The 21,524-nt window shown below is 40.7% G+C and overlaps 1 long non-coding RNA gene across 2 annotated transcripts in view; it reads left to right on the top strand.

Moving 5' to 3' along the window:
- The window catches only part of LOC132538705 (uncharacterized), a 216,868-nt gene extending 216,546 nt beyond the window's left edge, over window positions 1–322 (top strand). For both annotated transcript variants that reach the window (XR_009550060.1, XR_009550059.1), the window contains exon 7: window positions 38–322. This is a non-coding gene — a long non-coding RNA (uncharacterized LOC132538705). The remainder of the gene's footprint in view (window positions 1–37) is intronic.
- Window positions 323–21,524: the final 21,202 nt, after the last annotated feature.

Genomic DNA, 21,524 nt, shown 5'->3' with positions numbered 1-21,524 from the left:
TCTCCTCTCCTCTCCTCTCCTATTCCAGATCAACTAGGAATATGAAAGGAGACCATCTGGGACTGAAACAAGACAAGACTAGAACAACTACAGGAACCCAACAAATCACTGGTGAGTGCAAACACATGTGGCTGGTGACAGAGAGGAGCCTAGGGAGAGACTAAGTGGCTGGTAACAGTCCGACGGTCTATCAGTTGAGACACCACCTCCAGTCTGTTCCACCAACAAGGGAACAGCTGAAGGGAGGAGAGGACTCCCTGGAGACTCACCAAGTGCAACCCTGAGTCTCCATTGCTACTGCCTTCAGAATCTGGAGCAGCAGCAGGGAGGGACACCAGGGGACAGAGATCTAACCAGGAAATTCAGGAGAAGACCTATACCTCGGTGGCATAGCTGTGGGGCTGTGAAAGTCTCTTTGCATAACCACCAGACTATCTCTGCCACACCCTGCCTTATCTCTCGATCAGGAGTCAGTGATTAAGTTAAGAAGCCTACTTATAGTTAGAAGCCCTTAGGCTCCCATATCCTACAGAGAAGAAAAACAATAAGTAAATAAAGAGGCTTTTAAATCACTGAGCTCTAACTCAGGGATTAAAATACTATTGAAACAACTGTTAACTTCCACCACTGTGAACCCTTTAATTACCTTACTTAGACACAAGTCAATCCAGTCAATAGTGATCAGTAATTTGAAAAGTACTAAGAGAGGGAACTCATAACATAATATATAAAATGGGTAAACCAGCAAGAAGAAATATTGGAGAAACTAACCAGGACAACAGTCCAGCTAAAAGCCCCCCAAAGGGTGGAGCACAAAATAACGAGTTCAACATCCTAACATTAGCTAAGGAAATAATCACAGGAGTGAGTAAAGAGTTTGAAAGAATTGTAATCAGAAATACAGGAACAACAAATGAGACTGTGGCAGAAAACACTAACTATCTCAAGGTTATTAGAGAGCTGAAAGCTGAAATAACTAAGCTAAGACAACAACTAGTTGAACAAGCTAAAACAGTATCAGAACAGGGAAACAAAATACATGAACTCCAGAAAACAGTAGAGGGCAGAGAGAATAGAATCAATGAGGCTGAAGACAGAATTAGCAAGATCGAGGATGGATTAGAGACAACTAAAAAAGAAGTAAGAGATCTCAAAAAGAGATTAAGAGATGCTGAACAACAACAAAGATCTATGGGATGACTTCAAAAGAAACAATATACACATTATTGGCTTACCAGAAGAAAAAGAAGAAAGAGAGGGAGGGGAAGAAAGCATTCTTCAGGCCATAATAGCTGAAAACTTCTCTAGTATAGACAACATCAAAGACATAAAGGTTCAAGAAGCCCAGAGGGTCCCAAACAGAATTAACCCAGACTTAAAGACACCAAGACACATCATATTTAGAATGGAAAGGAATAAGGATAAAGAAAGGATCCTGAAGGCTGCAAGAGAAAAACAAAGAGTGACCTACAGAGGAAAACTCATAAGATTAGCAACACACTTCTCCACACAAACACTACAGGCCAGAAGAGAATGGCAAGATATCTATCGAGTGTTCAACGAGAAAGGCTTTCAACCAAGAATACTATATCCTGCTAGACTGTCATTCAGACTAGATGGAGGCATCAAAACCTTCTCAGACAAGCAACAGTTGAAGGAATCAACTATCACCAAGCCTTCCCTGAAAGAAGTTCTGAAAGGTCTTCTATAAACAATCAGATCATCATAAATAGGACATATATCAGAACACTCTAAAACTCTACAAGAATGGTGTTAATATATCTTCAATCTTTGATATCAATAAATGTCAATGGCCTGAATTCACCTATTAAAAGACACAGAGTAGGAAGATGGATCAGAAAATACAATCCAACAATATGCTGTCTACAGGAAACCCACCTAACTCAATAAGACAAACACAGACTTAAAGTGAAAGTATGGAAAACTATCATACAAGCAAATGGCCCACAAAAAAAGGGCAGGAACAGCTATTCTCATATCTGACACGATAGACTTTAAAGTAGGTAAGATTAAAAAAGATAGGAATCAGAGGATTCAGAGGATCAGTCAATCAAGAGGACTTAACAATTATTAACATCTATGCATCCAATGAGAAGCCATTTAAATACATCAAACGTCTACTGAAAGAGCTACTGCAATATATTAACAGCAACACAGTCATAGTAGGGGACTTCAACACCCCAACTTGACAAATCATCTAGGCAGAAAATCAATAAAGACATAAGGGAGCTAAATGAAGAGATAAACTAGAACTATTGGACATTTTCAGAGTCATTCATCCCGAGAAACTGGAATACACACAGGTCAAACTCAAATCCACACTGGTCATTCTCAAGGATAGACCATATGTTAGGCCACAAAAACAGTATCAGCCAATTCAAGAGCATTGCCATCATCCCAAGCATCTTCTCAGACCACAATGGAATCAAACTAACAGTTCACAATCAACAAAAGATTAGTAGTAGTCCCAAAATGTGGAAGCTCAACAGTACACTTCTTAACAACCTCTGGGTCCAAGAGGAAATCAAGGAAGAAATCACAATGTTTTGAGGCTTCAATGAAAATGAAGACACAAGCTATCAAAATATTTGGGACACAGCTAAGGCAGTATTGAGAGGGAAGTTCATAGCTATACAAGCACACAGTAGGAAAAAAGAAAAAGTACAAATAAACAGCCTGATTGTACTTCTTAAAGACCTAGAAGAAGAAGAACAAAGGAACCCTAAAGCAACCAGAAAGACAGAAATTACTAAAGTTAGGGCAGAAATCAATAACATTGAGAATAAGAAAATCATACAAAAGATCAACGAAAGTAAATGTTACTTCTTCGAAAGAGTGAACAAAATCAACAAACCTTTAGCCAGACTCACAAAACAAAAAAAGGGAGAAGACCCAAATAAATCGGATAGTAAATGAAAGAGGAGGTATCACAACAGACACCACAGAAATTCAACATATCATGCGAGTCTTCTATGAACAACAATATGCCACCAAGCTAGAGAACCTGGAAGAAATGGATGATTTCCTAGATACCTACCAACTTACAAAACTAAGTAAAGAGGAAGTGGATAACATGAACAGGCTCATCACAGTTAATGAAATTGAAACAGTTATCAAAAATCTCCCCCAAAATAAAAGTCCTAGACCAGATGGTTTTACAAATAAATTCTACAAAACCTTCAAAGAAGAACTAATACCTCTACTTTTAAAAGTCTTCTAGAAGATTGAAGACACTGGAATGCTCCCTGCCAGCTTCTATGAAGCTAACATCACTCTGATACCAAAATCAGACAGGGACATAACCAAAAAAGAAAACTACATACCAATATCTCTGATGATGATAGATGCTAAAATACTGAACAAAATTCTAGCCAACTGGATACAGCAGTATATTAAAAAGATTGTTCATCATTGTTGTTGTGGTGGTCTGGTGTCGGGCTGCACCGCGGAGAAGAGAGTGGACGTCCAGAGCAAAGGGGTACACAAATCTTTATAATAGGATGGGGGGGTTGGTTCAGACCACGTGGAGCCAGCCGGCAATGGCCGTCCCCACTACCTGACCACGGGGAGAGAGAAGGGGGCGAGATCTGAGAGAGGGGGAGTTGAGAGCCCAGAGGGGGGGGTGAGGGGGCTTTTTATTGAGTGACAACCAGGGGTGACGTGTGGGGCCAGGATTGGTTGAAGGGGGCACTGCTAGGATTTTGCGGGGCGTAGTAAAACCTGGGGGGGGGGGAGACTGCATCAGAATAATTCCTCAGCAACACATCATGACCAAGTGGGGTTTATCCCAGGCATGCAAGGTTGGTTTAATATACGTAAATCAATCAATGTGATCCACCACATCAACAAAAGCAAGACCAAAACCCACATGGACATATCAATAGATGCAGAGAAAGCCTTTGAGAAAATACAACATCCTTTTATGATCAAAAAACTACAAAAAAATGGGAATAGATGGAAAATTCCTGAAGATAGTGGAGTCTATATATAGCAAACCTACAGCCAACATCATACTCAATGATGAAAAACTGGAAGCATTTCCACTCAGATCAGGTACTAGACAGGGCTGCCCACTATCACCGTTACTATTCAACATAGTGTTGGAAGTTCTTGCCATAGCAATCAGGCAGGAGCAAGGAATTAAAGGGATACAGATTGGAAGAGAAGAAGTAAAACTCTCCCTATTTGCAGATGACATGATAGTATACACAGAAAAACCTAAGGAATCCAGCAAGAAACTTTTGGAAATCATCAGGCAATACAGTAAGGTGTCAGGCTACAAAATTAACATTCAAAAGTCAGTGGCATTCCTCTATGCAAACACTAAGCTAGAAGAAATTGAAATCGAGAAATCAATTCCTTTTACTATAGCAACAAAAACAATAAAATATCTAGGAGTAAGCCTAACCAAAGAAGTTAAAGACTTGTATACTGAAAATTATGAGTCACTACTCAAGGAAATTGAAAAAGACACAAAGAAGTGGAAAGATATTCCATGTTCATGGATTGGTAGAATCAACATCATCAAAATGAATAAACTTCCCAGAGCCATCTACAAATTTAATGCTATCCCCATCAACATCCAATCACATTTTTTAGGAGAATAGAATAAATGCTACAAATGTTTATCTGGAACCAGAAAAGACTTAGAATTGCCAAAACAATCTTGAGAAAAAAGAACAGAACTGAAGGCATCACACTCCCAGATCTCAAACTGTATTATAGGACCATTGTCATTAAAACTGCTTGGTACTGGAACATGAATAGACACACTGACCAGTGGAATAGAATTGAGAGCCCAGAAGTGAGCCCCCACACCAAAGACATCTAATCTTTGACAAAGGGGCTCAGACTATTAAATGGGGAAAGCAGAGTCTCTTCAACAAATTGTGTTGGAAACAATGGGTTGAAACATGCAGAAGAATGAAACTGAACCACTGTATTTCACCAAATACAAAAGTCAATTCCAAGTGGATCAAGGACTTGGATGTTAGACCACAAACTATCAGATACTTAGAGGAAAATATTGGAAGAACTCTTTTCTGCATACATTTCAAAGACATCTTCAATGAAACAAATCCAATTACAAAGAAGACTAAGGCAAGTATAAACTTATGGGACTACATCAAATTAAAAAGCTTCTTCACAGCAAAAGAAACCACTACCCAAACCAAGAGACCCCTCACAGAATGGGAGAAGATCTTTACATGCCATTCATCAGACAAGAGTTTAATAACCAACATATATAAAGAGCTTTCCAAACTCAACAACAAGACAACAAATAACCCCATCCAAAAATGGGGGGAGGACATGGACAGACTTATCACCACAGAAATGATCCAAAAGGCTGAGAAACACATGAAAAATTGCTCCAGGTCTCTGATTGTCAGAGAAATGCAAATAAAGACAACAATGAGATACCACTTCACTCCTGTGAGAATATTATACATCAGAAAAGGTAACAGCAGCAAATGCTGGAGAGGGTGTGGGGTCAAAGGTACCCTCCTACACTGCTGGTGGGAATGTCAATTGGTCCAACCTCTGTGGAGAACAGTCTGGAGAACTCTCAGAAGGCTAGACATGGACCTACCCTATGATCCTGCAATTCCTCTCCTGATGATATATCCTAAGGAACCCAACATATCCATCCAAAAAGATCTGTGTTAACATATGTTCTTGGCAGCACAATTTGTAATAGCCAAAACCTGGAAGCAACCCAGGTGTCCAACAACAGATGAGTGGCTGAGCAACGGAATACTACTCAGCTGTAAAAAATGGTGACTTCACCAGTTTCAGCCAATCTTGGATGGACCTTGAAAAAATCATGTTGAGTGAAATAAGTCAGAAACAGAAGGTTGAATATGAGATTATCTCACTCTCAGGCAGAAGTTGAAAAACAAGATCAGAAAAGAAAACAGAAGTAGAACCTGAAATGGAATTGGCATATTGCACCAAAATAAAAGATTCTGGGATGGGTGGGTGGGGAGCATACACGTCCAGGAAGGATTCAGAGGACCTAGTGGGGGTTGTATTGTTATATGGGAAACTGGGGAATGTTATGCATGTACAAACTATTGTACTTACTGTTGAATGTAAAACATTAATTCCCCAATTAAAAATGTATTTTATTATTTTTTAATTAAAAAATAAAATAAAATAAATATGTAAGGAAAGAAAAACAAGAACAGAAGGGAAACCACTAAGTTGTACTTGAACTGGTGTTGGTATATTGTACCAAAGTAAAAGACTCTTGCTTGGGGGTGGGGAGGGTTCCAGTCCTGTAACATGATAGCAGAAGAGGACCTAGTGGGGGTTGCATTGTTATGTGAAAAACAGAAATGTTACACATGTACAAACTATTATATTTTACTGTTGACTGTAAGATATTAATTCCACAATTAAAAAAATTGAAAAGGACATTACAGAGATATTTTGTAATAGATATTTTAATATATATTTAGTAGGTTTACTTTTTAAAAAATCTCAAGTGAATGATAATTTTCCAGCCCACTGTTATGTGAGTGGCATTAAGTGGGCAGTCTGAAATAGTCTTTATCAATGATCACTAGTTTGTTTCCCAGCATCAATTCTTTTTTTTTTTTTTTTTTTTTTGCCTCCAGGGTTATTGCTGGTTAGTGCCTGCATCATGAATCCACTGTTCCTGGAGGCTGTTTTCCCCCCTTTTATTGCCCTTGTTGTTGTAGCCTTGTTGTGCCTATTATTGTTATTGTTGATGTCGTTCGTTGTTGGATAGGACAGAGAGAAGTGGAGAGAGGAGGGGAAGACAGAGAGGGGAGAGAAAGACAGACACCTGCAGATCTGCTTCACTGCCTGTGAAGTGACTCCCCTGCAGGTGGGGAGCTTGGGGCTTGAACCAGGATCCTTACGCCTGTCCTTGTGCTTTGTGCCGCTTAACCCGCTGCTACCACCTGACCCCCCCAGCATCAATTCTTTTAACTGTAGTAGAAACATATGGCATGGAATTCAGTCTGTTAATATTATCCAAAGAACAGTGCAATATTGTTAACTACAAGTCATATTTTCCCCTCAGCCTGCCATTTTGTTTTAAGAACTGTGTAGAATGTTCTCATCTTGCACAACTGAAACCCTGTATCTGTAAAACAGAAAGTCCCCATCTCCACCTTCCCCTTTAATCTTTCATATCATTTCTTCAGTGGGGGGTGGGGGGGAGATATCAAAGCACCACTGTAACTTTCACAAAATTTTAGTCTTTCTTTCTTCCTTCTTTCCTCCCTCCCTCCCTCCCTTCTTTCTCCCTTCCTTTCTTTCTTTGTTATGATAAAGGAGAGAGATAGAGATAGATAGATAGAGATCGATAGAGAGAGAGAGAGAGAGAGAGAGAGAGAGAGAGAGAGTCAATCGACAGTAACAAAGCATCTTTCAATGAAGTAAGGGCCAGAATCAAACCTGGGTCTTGTACATGGCAAAGCAGCACTATATTCAAGTGAGTTATAATACTTCGCTAGTTCCTGTTTTTCTCTTTCTTGTTGCTGCTGTGCAGTGGCGGTGGTCAAACCCTGGTCAAGCAAGATGTCCACACCCACCTAGCCACCTCCCTGACCCCCAGACTTTATCTTGATAAACGATACATTATTTATTGTTATGTAATTTGATAACTCTTCCAAAGTACCCGTACACACTATTAAGGAATTTTTATTTCATTCTGAGTTGCAATTACTGAGTAATTGTTTCCAGTATCTTTGAATTCTTTCCAGAAATAGATAGCCAATGTTTCCTTCTTTGTTATCTGGTGTTTCTGTTATAAACCACACATGTTTAAGATGTAATTTTCAAGAAGATGTAGAGATAGGCGTATGTAATTTGCATATCTTTATTCATACATGGTATTCTTCATTTTCTGCACATGGCCTTCAGGCAAAAATCTAATTTTTCTTTTCCAAATAGTTTCCAAAGGTATCCCTTGATGTTTGCAGAACTAGCAACATTCTGCAGTTTGGCTCTCAACACTAGATGAGAAGATAAAACTTATGACAGTGATGGTTAGTTCCATTCTCTCTGCCTGAATCGTAGTTTCTTCATGTTCTCTGCAGAAATTCCCCACCAGGGATATTTCGGCCTTTGCTATTCTAAATTCTTCATACCTTGTCAGCATTCTGTAGCCATCTGGGCTTTGTCTCCATTTTTGTTTATGCAAAACAAAAACATGATCATATTTGTATGCCCCAGGGGAATCTATCTTTCCATTCCCTTCCTTCACAAAAAATCTCATCAGAATAAAGAGAAGGATGCTTTTTCTCTCTCTCCCTAAGCATGCTTCTTTATCATTTTGCAAAGATCCTGAAGAAGGAAAGAATCTAGAAACATCACCTCCTTCTGAAAATGGTTCTCCAGACAGTTAGTATGATGGGTTTTGTAGAAGATTTAAGTTAAATTTAAAAGATTGGGGTCAAGAAATATGGCTATAAAACTGTAAGGTGTCATTTGTTTACTAGCTATGTCATTCAGTACAAGTGATATGATATTTTTGTCTTTCAGTTTGTGAAAAGATGATACGACTACTGATTTGACGACAATATTGTGAGGATTGAGTTCCACAGTGCAGTTCAAATACCTGGCAGGGTGCATGTACCTAGTAGATTACTAGTAAACCTCTGTACCTACATCAGAAATCATATCCATTTGTCAGTAGGACAGAAAGATGTGGAAGATTGGGGACAACAGATTATTCAGGCGCACATCTAGCCACACATGCGCATGGTCATGGGGCTTAGTTTTAGTGATGCTATTTGGGTAAAGGAATTGGCACCTGTAACCAGAGTCAAGAGAAAGGAAGGGTCAGTTGGGCAGTTTCCCAATTCTCTGATCTACTAGCATACCATGCACCAGTTCCTTGGCCTGACAGCCTGGCCACCACATGGGAAAATCTGCCATTGCTTCACGAGTGGTGGAGTGGTACTGTGGTGACTCTCCTTCTCTTTGCGTTGCCCAACATCTATCTGAAAAAATAAAATAAGAGTCTGCATAGAGAATGGAGGAATTATGCAGGTAGTGAACCCTAGCTAAAAAAAAACAAACCAAGCCCTGATAGATAAGATGATATATTTTGTTTACTGAAAACCAGTGGTCAACATCTAATCTTTAAACTGAAAGATGTTTCCAAATATACTGTATTGCCCTTAGAAATCAAAATGAGGGTGGGGGTATAGCATAATGTTTATGCAAAGAGACTTTCATGCCTGAGGCTCTCAAGTCCCAGGTTCAATCCGCCACACCACCATAAGCTAGAGCTGAGCAGTGCTCTGGTTAAAAAAAAAAAAAAAAAAAAATCAAAATGAAACAAAAATGAAAGGAACCAAAGAAAACTGGAAAATATTTTTCTGGAGAGCAGTAGGGAGAGAGAAATAAAAGGTAAAGGGAGGTGGGAGAGAAATTTCAAATACTAGAAACTTTTAAGTATAGCCATTAAAAACTCTTCTGCCTGCAGTTTCTTTTTTTTAATTTTTATTTATTTATTTATTTCTATTTAAGAAAGGATAAATTAACAAATCCATAGAGTAGAAGGGGTACAACTCCACACAATTCCCACCACCCAATCTCCATATCCCACCCCCTCCCCTGATAGCTTTCCCATTCTCTATCTCTCTGGGAGCATGGACCCAGGGTCATTGTGGGTTGCAGAAGGTAGAAGGTCTGGCTTCTGTAATTGCTTCCCCGCTGAACATGGGCGTTGACTGGTCGGTCCATACTCCCAGTCTGCCTCTCTCTTTCCCTACTAGGATGGGTCTCTGGGGAAGCGGAGCTCCAGGACATGTTGGTGGGGTCTTCAGTCCAGGGAAGTCTAGCCGGCATCCTGATCTGCCTGCAGTTTCTAATGATGCATGTTGTCCACCAGCTGAGTTAAAGTGGCATGTTGCTTTCAGTGCAAGTTACAAATGACCTATTTTGAATATAAAGTGAAATGAACATTGAGGAAATGTCTTAGGGAAATTGAAACGGATAAAATCTATATTGTATTATATATATTTGTGGTCAGAATACTGCTCAATTCTGACTCATACTAGTACCTGGGGATTAACTTTGGGACCTTTGGTCCCTCAGGCATGAAAGCCTCTGTGCTGCCCTCTCCTGGCTTTATGTTATTTAATTACAGTGCTCTATTTTACTATTACAAGCCCCCACCACTTGGCCTTGTTTTCTTCTGTCTCTTCTTGGTTTACTTGTTTGTTCATTTTTGTTTGTTTATTCTTAAATATATTTATAAGTGATTATTGTGGCTATGTGTGGGCTTCTGGGCATATAAATATAAATGTGTCTGTTCCCAGAATGAGGCTCTTTGCTTAAAAAATACAATATTGAGTTGTTGGAAAAGTCATGCTGCATAGAAAAACCATAGAACAATGCATTATGACTTTCCCAACGGCCTAGTACATATGAATAGTTTATGATATGGTACAACTTTGAAAAAAGAAAAGGAAGAACTTTCAAAATGCAATAAATATATACATAGTGTAATTTTAATAAAAATGAACAAACAAGTCAGGGAGATTTGAAGGACTCTAGACACAACTGCTGATTTGCAAACAGATGGCCTTGTAAGAAAGAATGTATACAGCCTCTAAGAGCTGAGGGGAAAGACAGAGGGACCTCAGTCCTAGGACTAGGACTGGTAGCCCGGGAGGTGGTATTCTGACTTGAGTGCTAGACTTATATGAGGTTCTGAGTTCAGTCCCTGACATCCATGACATATGTCTGAATGATGTTCTGCTTTCTCTGTCTTTCTCTCTCACTTATCAGTAATATATAAAAATATGGTTTTAATTATCTTTAATTATTTATTGGATAGAGATAGCCAGAAATTGAGAGGAAGGAGGGAGACAGAGAGGGAGACAGAGAGACACCTGCAGCCCTGTTTCACCACTTGTGAAGCTTTCCTCCTGCAGGTTGGGCCGGGTGCTTGAACTTGGATCCTTACACATGGTAACATGTGCACTTAACCAGATGTGCCACCACCCGGCCACAATAACAATATATGTTTAAAACTCCCACAGCTGTAAGAAAAAAAAATGATATCTGCCAACACAGGAATGAGTTGGAAGTAGGTTCTTTTCTAGAGTTTCTAAAAGAATGGCCAGCCCTATACACCTTTAATTTCCATTAAGTGAGGCACTGAACTGAAACACTATTAAGCCACAGTAGATTTCTTCCTCTACAAGTGTGAATTAGAGAATCTGTTTCTTTCAACTTGCAGCAACAAATCAACAAGGAGCTAATGATTTGGGCAGACATTACTAATGATGTATGGGCTGAAAATAAGTGTGAAAAATGTTCAGTGTCATTAGTATTTGAGAAATCCAAACTGAATTTAAAATGGCACACAACTTCATAACTAATGAAATATCTAAAATGAAAAAGATCGATCCTACATCTTGGGAGGTGGTGCAAAGAACATAGCATTAGACTTGAAGCACAAAGTCCCAAGTTTGATTGCTGACATTGCATGTGTTGGGGTGGTGCGTTCATTCTCTCTCTCTCTCTCTCTCTCTCTCTCTCTCTCTTTCTCTCTCTCTCTCATTGATAAATAAATGGAAAATGGAGGCCAGGAGGTAGCATAATGGGTGAAGTGCACATAGTATAAAGCATAAGGACCCGGGTAAAGATCCCAGTTAGGGCTCTTGGCTTCACAAGTGGTTAAGCAGGTCTGTAGGTGTTTATCTTTCTCTCCCCCTCCTTATCTTCCCGTTTCCTCTCAACTTCTCTCTGTCCTATCCAAATGATCAAATAAATGACTGCCAGGAGCAGTGGATTCGTAGTGCAGGCACTGAACCCCAGCAATAACCCTAGAGGCAATAAATAAATAAATAGAAAATAAAAGTTAAAATATTTTTATTTGTTAATTGTTGGACAGAGACAGAGTGAAATTGATAAGGGAGATAGGGAAATAGACAGAGAGACACCTGCAGCACTGCTTCACCACTCATGAAACTTTTCCCTGCAAGTGGGGACCAGGGGCTTGATCCTGGGTCCTTGCAAACTGTAATGTGTGTATTTAGCCAGGTGTGCCACCACCTGGCCCCTAGAAAATAAAATTTGAAAATAAAATAAAAATTAAGATTAGGGTAGCTTGGAAAATGGGATAGTGGATAATGTGTTGAACTTGAAAGTATGAGGTCCAGAGTTTGATTCCCCAGATTTCAGGTGTCAGAGTGATACTCTGGTTCTCTCTTTCCTTCTCTTTTATAAATAAACAAATCTTTGAAAATTAAGACTGATGTTATTAAGCATTAGAGGGCTATCAAGATAAGTAGTCTGGATAGTGTGTCTGATTTGTTACATTTATGAGCCAGAACACTCATAAATTGTTTGTGAGACTAGAGAATGGTTCAACCATTGTAAAACAGTTGTAGTTTCTTAAAACTTTAAGTGCAACTACCAGTTGATTAATCAGTTCCAGTTCTCATGAGTAACTCTATCACATAAGCATATAAGCACCTAAGACTTCTGATAATATTTATAGCATCTTTGTTTGCAGTAGTTCCAAACTGGAAACAGTTTAAATGCTCATCAACAGATAGACAGATAGATACATACATACATACATACATACATACAAAGATACATAGACAAATGTGATATAACTATATAGGTAGAATGTGACTCAGAAATAAAAAGAAAATAACATAAAGACATAGACAAAACTCAAGATAAGTACATTAAGTGAAAGAAGTAAAAAAAAAAAAAAAAAAAAAAACCAGACCAGAACACATCATGATAAATCTCCAGTTACATAAAATTCAAGCAATTAGAGATTCATCTATAGTGACAGAAAGTAGATGAGTGGCTGCCTGCATCACAAGTTTACAGTACCAATCATATGATACCTTGACAAGAAATCATTACAAGTGGTGAATAATAGCTAACCACATACTGGCATGGAGTTAAGGACAGGGAAGAGAATTATATGGACAAGAGTTTCCTAAGTCAGGTTCTCATTGATGCCCAGCTTGGATTTGATTAATTCAATGTCATCTTCATTTGTCCATATCAATCCAAAGCTTGACATTTTGGAATTGACTGCCAGGAAATACATCTCTTAGCCTCAAATCTACCTTTGCAGATAACCAGCTTTCTTATCAGTTTACATATGGCATATTTTCACATGTGACTTCACTCTAGTGACTTATGTGCATTAAAGTATAAATGCCTTTGTCAGAGAAAAATCTGCAAAAATGAAATAAGAGAAGGGACAAAGATGAACAAAATAAAGAGCATTTGGAAGGAATGTACAGGGTGGTGGCAATTTCTGAGTAAAACAATATGATATGTACTTATTGGAGACAATGATAGTTTTTATTTATTTGAGTAGTTGGCTTAAGTATATAGCAACAGATTTAATTTATTATTATTACTATTGCCTCTAGGGTTATTGCTGGGGCTCCGTGCTTGGGCTATGAATCCACTGCTCCTGGCAGCCATTTTTTTCCCTTTTGTTGCCCTTATTGTTTATTGTTGTTATTATTATTGTTATTATTGCTGTCATTGCTGTTCGATAGGACAGAGAGAAATTGAGAGAAGAGGGAAAGACAGATACCTGCGACCCCCCCATGCAGGTGGGGAGCTGAGGGCTCAAACTGGGGTCCTTGAACGGATCCTTATGCTTCACACCATGTGTGCTTAACCCACTGCTCTACTGCCCACCCCCCTAATTAATTAATTTTTACCAGGGCACTTCTCAGCTCTGGGTTGTGGTAATGCTGAGGATTGAATTTGGGACTTCAGGCATGAAAATCTTTCTGCATATTCACAATGCTATCTTCTCAGCCAAAGTTTAAAATAAGTCTGCCTCCTGTCATTTCTCACTAAATTATTAGGCATAGCTGAAATAGGTTTTCTAGTCATTTCATAGGAATAACAAAGAGATTGAATATGGTTTATGATGAATAAATATATGGTGGAGCCCTAAACATAATATTAAGTCACCTGCATAAATGCTTTATTTGATTTCCCAATACATAATCTAAAATAATACTTTCACTATCATGTTGGAGTTTCAGTTATGTTTTTTATTTCTACTTTTTTTCTAGTAGAAGATATGAATCATATTAGGAAAGTAGGATGATTTAAATACTTTTATTCTTATGTGTGTGTTTATCTGTGTTTTATGGAAAAGGTTACTATTACAAAGTGTAGTCTTTGTAGATTATTTTATTATTTTAAGATTTTATTTATTTATTTATTTATTTTTACCACAGCACTGGTCAGCTTTGGCTTATGGTGGTGTGGGGGATTGAACCTGGGACTTCGAGCCTCAGGCATGAGTGTCTCTGCATATCTGTTCTGCTATCTACCCCACCCTAATATTTTATTTTAATGAGAGATAAAAGGAGGCATGGAGAGAGAGAGAGAGCTAGAGAAAGAGAGAGAGAGAGAGATACAGAGAGAGAGAGAGAATTGGTTCCATAGCACTGCTTAACTCTGGCTTGTAGCTCTGGAGGCAGGGGTTGAATCTGCCTCAAACATGAAAGTCTGTTGCTATCTCCCTCAAATTTTGTATATCTGTATCCCAAATTTGGGATAAAGTGGGGCAGAAGAAAGATTTATATAATGTTTAATCCCAAATCATCTGAGTGAGGGTACAGGAAGAGGACTGCAGATTTATTTATTTATTTATTTATTTATAAAATCAAAGTATTGACAAGACCATAGGATAAGAGGGCTACAACTCTACACAAGTCCCACCACCAGAATTCCATATCCCATCCCCTCCCTTGAAAGCTTTCCTATTCTTTGTCTCTCTGGGAGTATGGACCCAAGGTCATTATGGGATGCAGAAGGTGGAAGGTCTGGCTTCTGTAATTACTTCCCTGCTGAATATAAGCGTTGGCAGGTCGATCCATACTCCCAGCCTGTCTCTTTCTTTCCCTAGTGGGATAAGGATTTGGGGAGATAGGGCTCCATGACACCTTGGTGGGGTCATCTGCCCCAGGAAAGGACTGCAGATTTAATCAGCATCCTGGCTGTAGTCAGGGGGTTTCTCTCCTAAAGTAGATTTTAGTGGGAGTGTGGCCTTTTCTAGTTTTCTTGTTTGTTTATTTATGTATTTATTTATTTTTAGGACACTAGTACCTCACAAATCATGACTCCACTATGCCCATACCAATTTTTTTTCATTCTCCAAAATAATTCAGATATATAGAGTGATATAGAGGCAGAAGGATAGATAGACAGAGATAGAGGAGAGACTGAGATAGAGAGGAGACTCCATAGCTCTACTCTACCATCTGTGGACATTCCCCTAGTGCTGTGATGCTCCCTTGTTGTGCTCAAGTCCCAACGTGGGTCTAAGCTGAGGGCTTTACACTTGGTAAAGTATGCATCTAAATGCCAATTATCTCCCAGCCCAGTATGTGATCTTTTGTATTTGAACTAAGACCATACTGATTAGTAACTAACACATAGACATATAGAGTTAAAAGATACAGTTTCAAGTGCCATCTCCACCACTTAAAGGTCATAATATCATGAAGAATGTATTTTTAAAATATTTATTTGTTCATTTAAATGAGAGAGTTACATGGGGAAAGAGAGAGAGAGAGAGAGTGCAGAGAGTGCACAGCTGCACTCTGGTTTATGGTGGTGCTAAGGATTGAAGCTGGGACCTTGGAATCTCAAACATAATTTTTTTTTTTTCATAACCCATCTTCCCAGCCCATCATGCTAGGGAGCATCTATTTCCTTCACTGCAAAACCAGCTTGACTATGATTCCCATTTTCCAGGGCTGTTGTGAGGATTAAATAAGATCACAAACATAAGGGGTTCAGTATAATACACACACACACACACACACACACACACACACACACACACACACACATATATCTTCCAGTTATTTGTCAATAAAAATAAGTCACATGTGGGTATGGAACAGTTCTGAGTAAGTTTTAGTAAGTGGGAGGAGTTGACTCTTCTATTTTCCAGGTAGACAGGCAGTCAGAAAGAGAAGGGGGGGGGATTGAGAGAATAGCCTTGACACTTTCTCTAACAAATTTGGGGCCAGAAGGACTTGGGTTCAAGCCCCTGGTCTCCACCTGCAGGGGGAAAGCTTCACAAGTGGTGAAGCAGTGCTTCAGGTGTCTCTGTCTCTCTCCCTCTCTCTCTTTCCCTTCTCAATTATTCTCTGCTTCTATCCAATAATAAGTAAATGAATAACTGATAAAAAAATCTAGGGGCCAGGTTCCACTTGGACACTACACATGACAGACATGATGATTTAAGCTGTGGCACTGAATATAGTGGCCAACAAGCAAGAGTTCCAGTTCGATTTAAATTGAGGAGAACTCAGCAGAATTCAGTCCAGTGGTTATGCTAACTGCATTTAAAAATATTTTATTTTATTTTTATGAGAGAGATAGAAGGGAAGATGGGGAAAGGGAGAGAGAGAAAGATAGATACATAGACACACAGACAGACAGACAAAGAGGGAAAGCGAGAGAGATCATGGCACTGTACTACGCAGCTCTTGTGCTGCTGGGGATTGAACCTGAGCCCTCAGACCTTCGGGCATGAGAATCTTTTGCCATTTCCCCAGCCTGATAATCACATTTTTAAGGGTTAGTAGTTATAGATCACCTTGTAGTGGGACCACACATATCTCAACTCATCTTTGCAAAAGGTTCTGTATTGGATGATGAGCTGATTCTGTCTTGGTTTTGTGTTAGAGGGTTCACCTTGGGCTGGAATCAAGGCTGCATTTATTAGCAACTGGATGAGTTCACAAATACCCACATCAAAGTCAAAAGTCTCCTCTTTACTCTTAGACCTGGCTCTTATTATGTAGACTCTGAGGCTTACCAAGCACTATCGCCCGGGATGTTGTGTCATTCTCCAAGTTGTTGCAATGTTTTTGATCACTGTTTATGCTTGGGCATGGGGATGCATTCAGAGAGATTCTGTGAAGGAGGCTGGCTTTGCATGTCTTGATTGAGCTTCTAAATTCAATCATTAGCTTCAACATCTCTATAATTACCCAGATCTAGTTATTAACATGCTATTTATTTTCTTCTCCTCCTCTTCTGTTCCTTCTCCTCCTCTCTTGCCTCTGAATCCTCTGAGTTGGGAGCTGGGAGGCTGTGAGCCATCATTATTTTAGCAACAGCTGGCTCTGAGCAGTTCCAGCGTGGGGACAGAGGTGACAGGATCTGTTTTCCTGAGACTGCATTGCCCTACTTATCTCCTTAATGGATCCGAAGTCTGCAGGGCAGTGTTTTATGGTAAGCTGGGAAATGTCTTGCTATAACATGTGTAGCCAAATGCTAGGGTGGTCATTTGTTAACCAAGCTGCCCATGTGCCTCTCTCAGCTCCCTGACCCACATTTCATCCCTTTTCTGCTGTTTTTCTCCAGAAAGGTGATTTCCCAAGGACAGCTCAGAGCTTAGGAGTCTTCCAGGACTTCCTAAAGAGCCAGCTTCACCTGCTGGGCTAGTGTTTTTCTGCTTCCAGGTAAGTCTGTGAAGATTTTAGCAGGACAGTCTTGGCTACTTTTTTTTTTTTTTCCCTCCAGACATATGGGATGTTGTAATTGTTTTGGCCTGGTGCAGTTGTAGCAGGAGGAAAGCAGAGAGGAGGTGCAAATCTTCTGTTCATGAATAACCCAGCCCAGGGGGCACTCTGCAAAAAGCTTTCCAGCTTTCCATGAACAGAGGGGAACTAGGTGCCATATTTCACCCTAGGCCAGCTCCCCAAGCTCTATGTTCAAAGAAAAGTTCTATTAGGGACAAATCACAATGGCGAACAAGACCAGATGTGGACTTTCAGCTCTTCCATATGCCAATGCCCAAAGGGAAGACGGTCTTGCACAATAAACTCAAAATGTCTTGGGCAAATCAGGAGCATTCCCCCCAGGCACTGGCACTGGGAAGGTAGGAATTACAGAACAAAGGGCTGGGAACGCAGAACAAATGCAAGGGAGGTCAGGCAGTTGTAAAGAAGAATTCATTGAGGAAGTGGTGAGGGAACAGATGTGTGGAACCTGCTTTGGGAAAATAAGAGCTTAACAGTTTGTTTGATTGTTTGTTTTTGTTTTTTTGGTGAGTCCTGAAAGTCCAGCCTTGTGTCTAAGATAAATAACTGAAGCCAACCAGCCTAATTCCCTTCACTTGTGGAGAGCAACAGTTGCTATAAATAGAATATATATTCAAATATATATATATGTATATATATATATATATATATTCAAATACATATTCAAAGGCCAGATGGTGGCACACCTAGTCAAGCACACAAATCACCATATACAAGGACTCAGGTTCAAGCCCCTAGTCCCCATCTGTAAGGATGAAGCTTCATAAGTGATGAAGCAGGTCTGCAGGTATTTCTCTTTTCCCTTCTCAATTTCTTTTTGTCTTATCAAAAACAAACAAAAAAATAAAAAGAGAAAAAAAGAAAATAAATAAAGATAAATGGTAAAAAAAAAAAAAAAAGGCTGCTGGGAGCTATGAATTCACTGTGCAGAAACTGAGCCCTGGAGAGAAGCCTGGTAGCAATTAAAAATATCTATTATATACCACACACACACACACACACACACACACACACACACACACTTCAAACATATATGCAAATAAATATTCTATTCCCATGTGTGTGTGCACACAAGCAATATTAGGACAGAAGTGGCAGCAGTCTCATAATGGGTAACTGCGCCTTAAGAAATGGAAGGGCAGTGTTTTCAGTTCTGAAATGATCTCCAAGGATACAAATGGCATCTTTGATGTGATTTCCTGCTCAGAGTTGTGAAGGGAAATCACCTAAGTTCGCCCTTGCTGCATCCCAGTCCTAGGAGAGCACTCTCAATGCATGGACCGAATGTCAAGACCTACCTTAAACCATAAGAGAAGTATGTGTTAAATGCAACTGGTTTCAGTCTGGTGAAATAGCTCACTTGGATTGTGTGCTACTTTGAACGTGCCTGGCCCTGATCTGAGATGTTTCCAGTGCACCGAAGAAAGCTTTGGTGCTGTGGTTGGTCTCTCTCTCTCTCTGTCTCATTGCTTCCCTGCCTCTACAACAAACATTAAAGAGGGGCTACTGGTTTCTCAAACGCATGCCTTCCCTCATTCTCTGCCTCAGGGAGACCAGAGTTGCCTGTCTGTGGCCTTTCTCAGGCTCCTTTCAGCCCAGAGGCTGAATGTGTAATGTGTACACTCAACCAGGTACACTAGTGCCTGGTCCCTGGGAGAGATTCTAAGGCAATGAATGACATTTGTCTTGACTGCTGAAAAACTAGAGAAGGTCTGGGGAGAAAGCATACCTTGAAGAAAGAAGAGAAACTGCTGAACTGTTGAGGGGGAGGTCTGTGTTGCTGAGTGCTATAGTGCCATTCGAAGGAAGCGAATCAGAGTAAGGAAAAAACAAATAAATAAGAGAGCTAGCTGGCTGAGGCAAGAATTTAAATTTTATTTGGTGTGAGGCAGAAAGCTATTGAGCATATTTATGTAAGGATTGTAGGGTTTGTTTATTTTTTTCCTCCACCCCCTCACTTCCTCCACAAACACAGAGAAGAAAAGAGGAAGGAAGAGAGCAAGGGAGGGAGGCAGGGAGAGAGAGAGAGAGAGAGAGAGAGAGGGGAGATAGTAGGGAATATGCCTTCAATGCTGTGGGGTGTTGGACTTGAACCTGGTGGCACACATAGCAAAGCAGTTTCCTACCCAAGTGAGCTATTTTACTGACCCAAGAGATAGTAGATTTTTGAAAGAATATTAACTATGACTGGGAGTAGGCAGGAGAAGAATTGCAGGAGTATAAGCAAAAAGACCACTCAGAAGGCTGTAAGATTAGGCCTGGAAAGATATGCAAGTAGGCTGGACAGGGACTGGGGCAATGTGGACATGAAGGGATGTGTATTGGAAGTAAGCATCTAGGTTTTAATTAAGAAAGAAAGGGAAATAGGGAAAGAAGCTATAATAAAAACATCAGCAATCATGACAACAGTTAATAATTCTATTGCTTTTAGGATCTTTCCAGATGTTTTACCCACATCAGCTGCTTTGAATCTTCATTCATTTATTTTATTAATTAATTAATTTATAGAAAAATGGAGAGAGGAGGGGAAGACAGAGAGGGAGTAGAGAAAGACACCTGCAGACCTGCTTCACCACCTTTGATGTGACTCCTTTGCAAGTGGGAAGCTGGGGCTCAAACCGGGATCCTTGGGCTTTGCGCCACATGCGCTTACCCAGCTGCGCTATAGCCCGACTCCCTATTTTTCTTAATAACAGTACTTAGAGATGAGTATTATTGTCATCAGGTGACAGTATTCATGCACAGTGAGATCAGGTGACAACAGACATTGATGACAATAGGCAGAGACATTCAAACTCTGGCATTTATTTCTAGAACGATTCCTCCAATGTAGTAGGATCCAATTTCCCCACCTAAGTGTAGGAGAGATAACATTGAACTTAATTGGGTTCTTGTTATTACTTTTTAATAACCTTTCAACAGTGAGCAGAGGCTATAGATGAGGGAACAAAAGCAAACAAAAAACTAGAAAGATTAGTCCCTGCTTCTAAAGACACAGTTCCCTTGTTATGCATATTTACATTCTTTCTTTTTCCAGAGCTCATCTGGGTCCATTTGGGGCATGGCATAGTAGTTCTAATAATTTCACAGGTGTCTATGTACATGTGAAGATGGGGCTTTGCTTTGAAGACCTCCAAACCGCGTCATCTGCTATCCAGGCCATCTCTAGACAACTAGGAGGCTACTTTTCCAGCCGCCTGGGCTTGGGGTTTTGAAGAACCTACTGGTTAGTGCTACCCCTGGGGAAGGGTGGAGCGGCTGAGAAGGCGGGGAGAGTGCTGGCTCCCAGCCAGTCTTTCCAAGCGCGGTCAGCGGGCAGCAGGGGGCGCTGCAGTCGTGCTCTTCGGTCCAAAAGCACTCCGGACAAGTTCGGAGGTGTGGCAGGCGTCCCGCGCTCCTCCGAGGTCTTGCAACTTTGGCACCTCTAGCTGGCTCTCCACGGGCTACTCTCACACAGCCTGTTTTACCCCGTGGGCTGCCCTCCATCTAGCACGGCCTGCGGGAGAAAGTGAGAGCCATGCGCCAGGTTGCAGTGTAGTCTCCCCTCTGTCCTCAGGGTCACGCCCTACCGCCACGCCACCCCCGCCCCTGCGCAGGGAGGGGGTGTGCAAGTGTGGACACGCGTCTCCCTCTCTCTCCTTTGGGTCCTTTAGTTGTGCAAACCTGATTGGGGAGACGGTCCCCTCCCCACACGTCTTCGCACTGGCTTTGGGGACCCGAGGCGGCTACGAGCAGAAACCTCTCCCTGCTAACACGTCCCCAGTCAACCCACCGCGTCGGGCCTCCCTCGGGGTCCGTGACACCGGAGCTACCCGACCGGTGACCTGCTCCCGGGTCCCGGCGTCTCCAGCCGGGCGGACTGCGCACCTGGCGGCGAGCGGCGCTCACAGGGCCAGAGGGGAGGCAGGAGGGAGGCGCGAGCGCCGCCTGCAGGCGCTGGGC

The sequence above is a fragment of the Erinaceus europaeus genome, chromosome 5, assembly GCF_950295315.1.
Source record: "Erinaceus europaeus chromosome 5, mEriEur2.1, whole genome shotgun sequence".
In the NCBI taxonomy this organism is placed as follows: Eukaryota; Metazoa; Chordata; class Mammalia; order Eulipotyphla; family Erinaceidae; genus Erinaceus; species Erinaceus europaeus.
The sequence above is the reverse complement of the archived record's forward strand: the minus strand, read 5'-3'. Positions and strand labels throughout refer to the sequence as shown.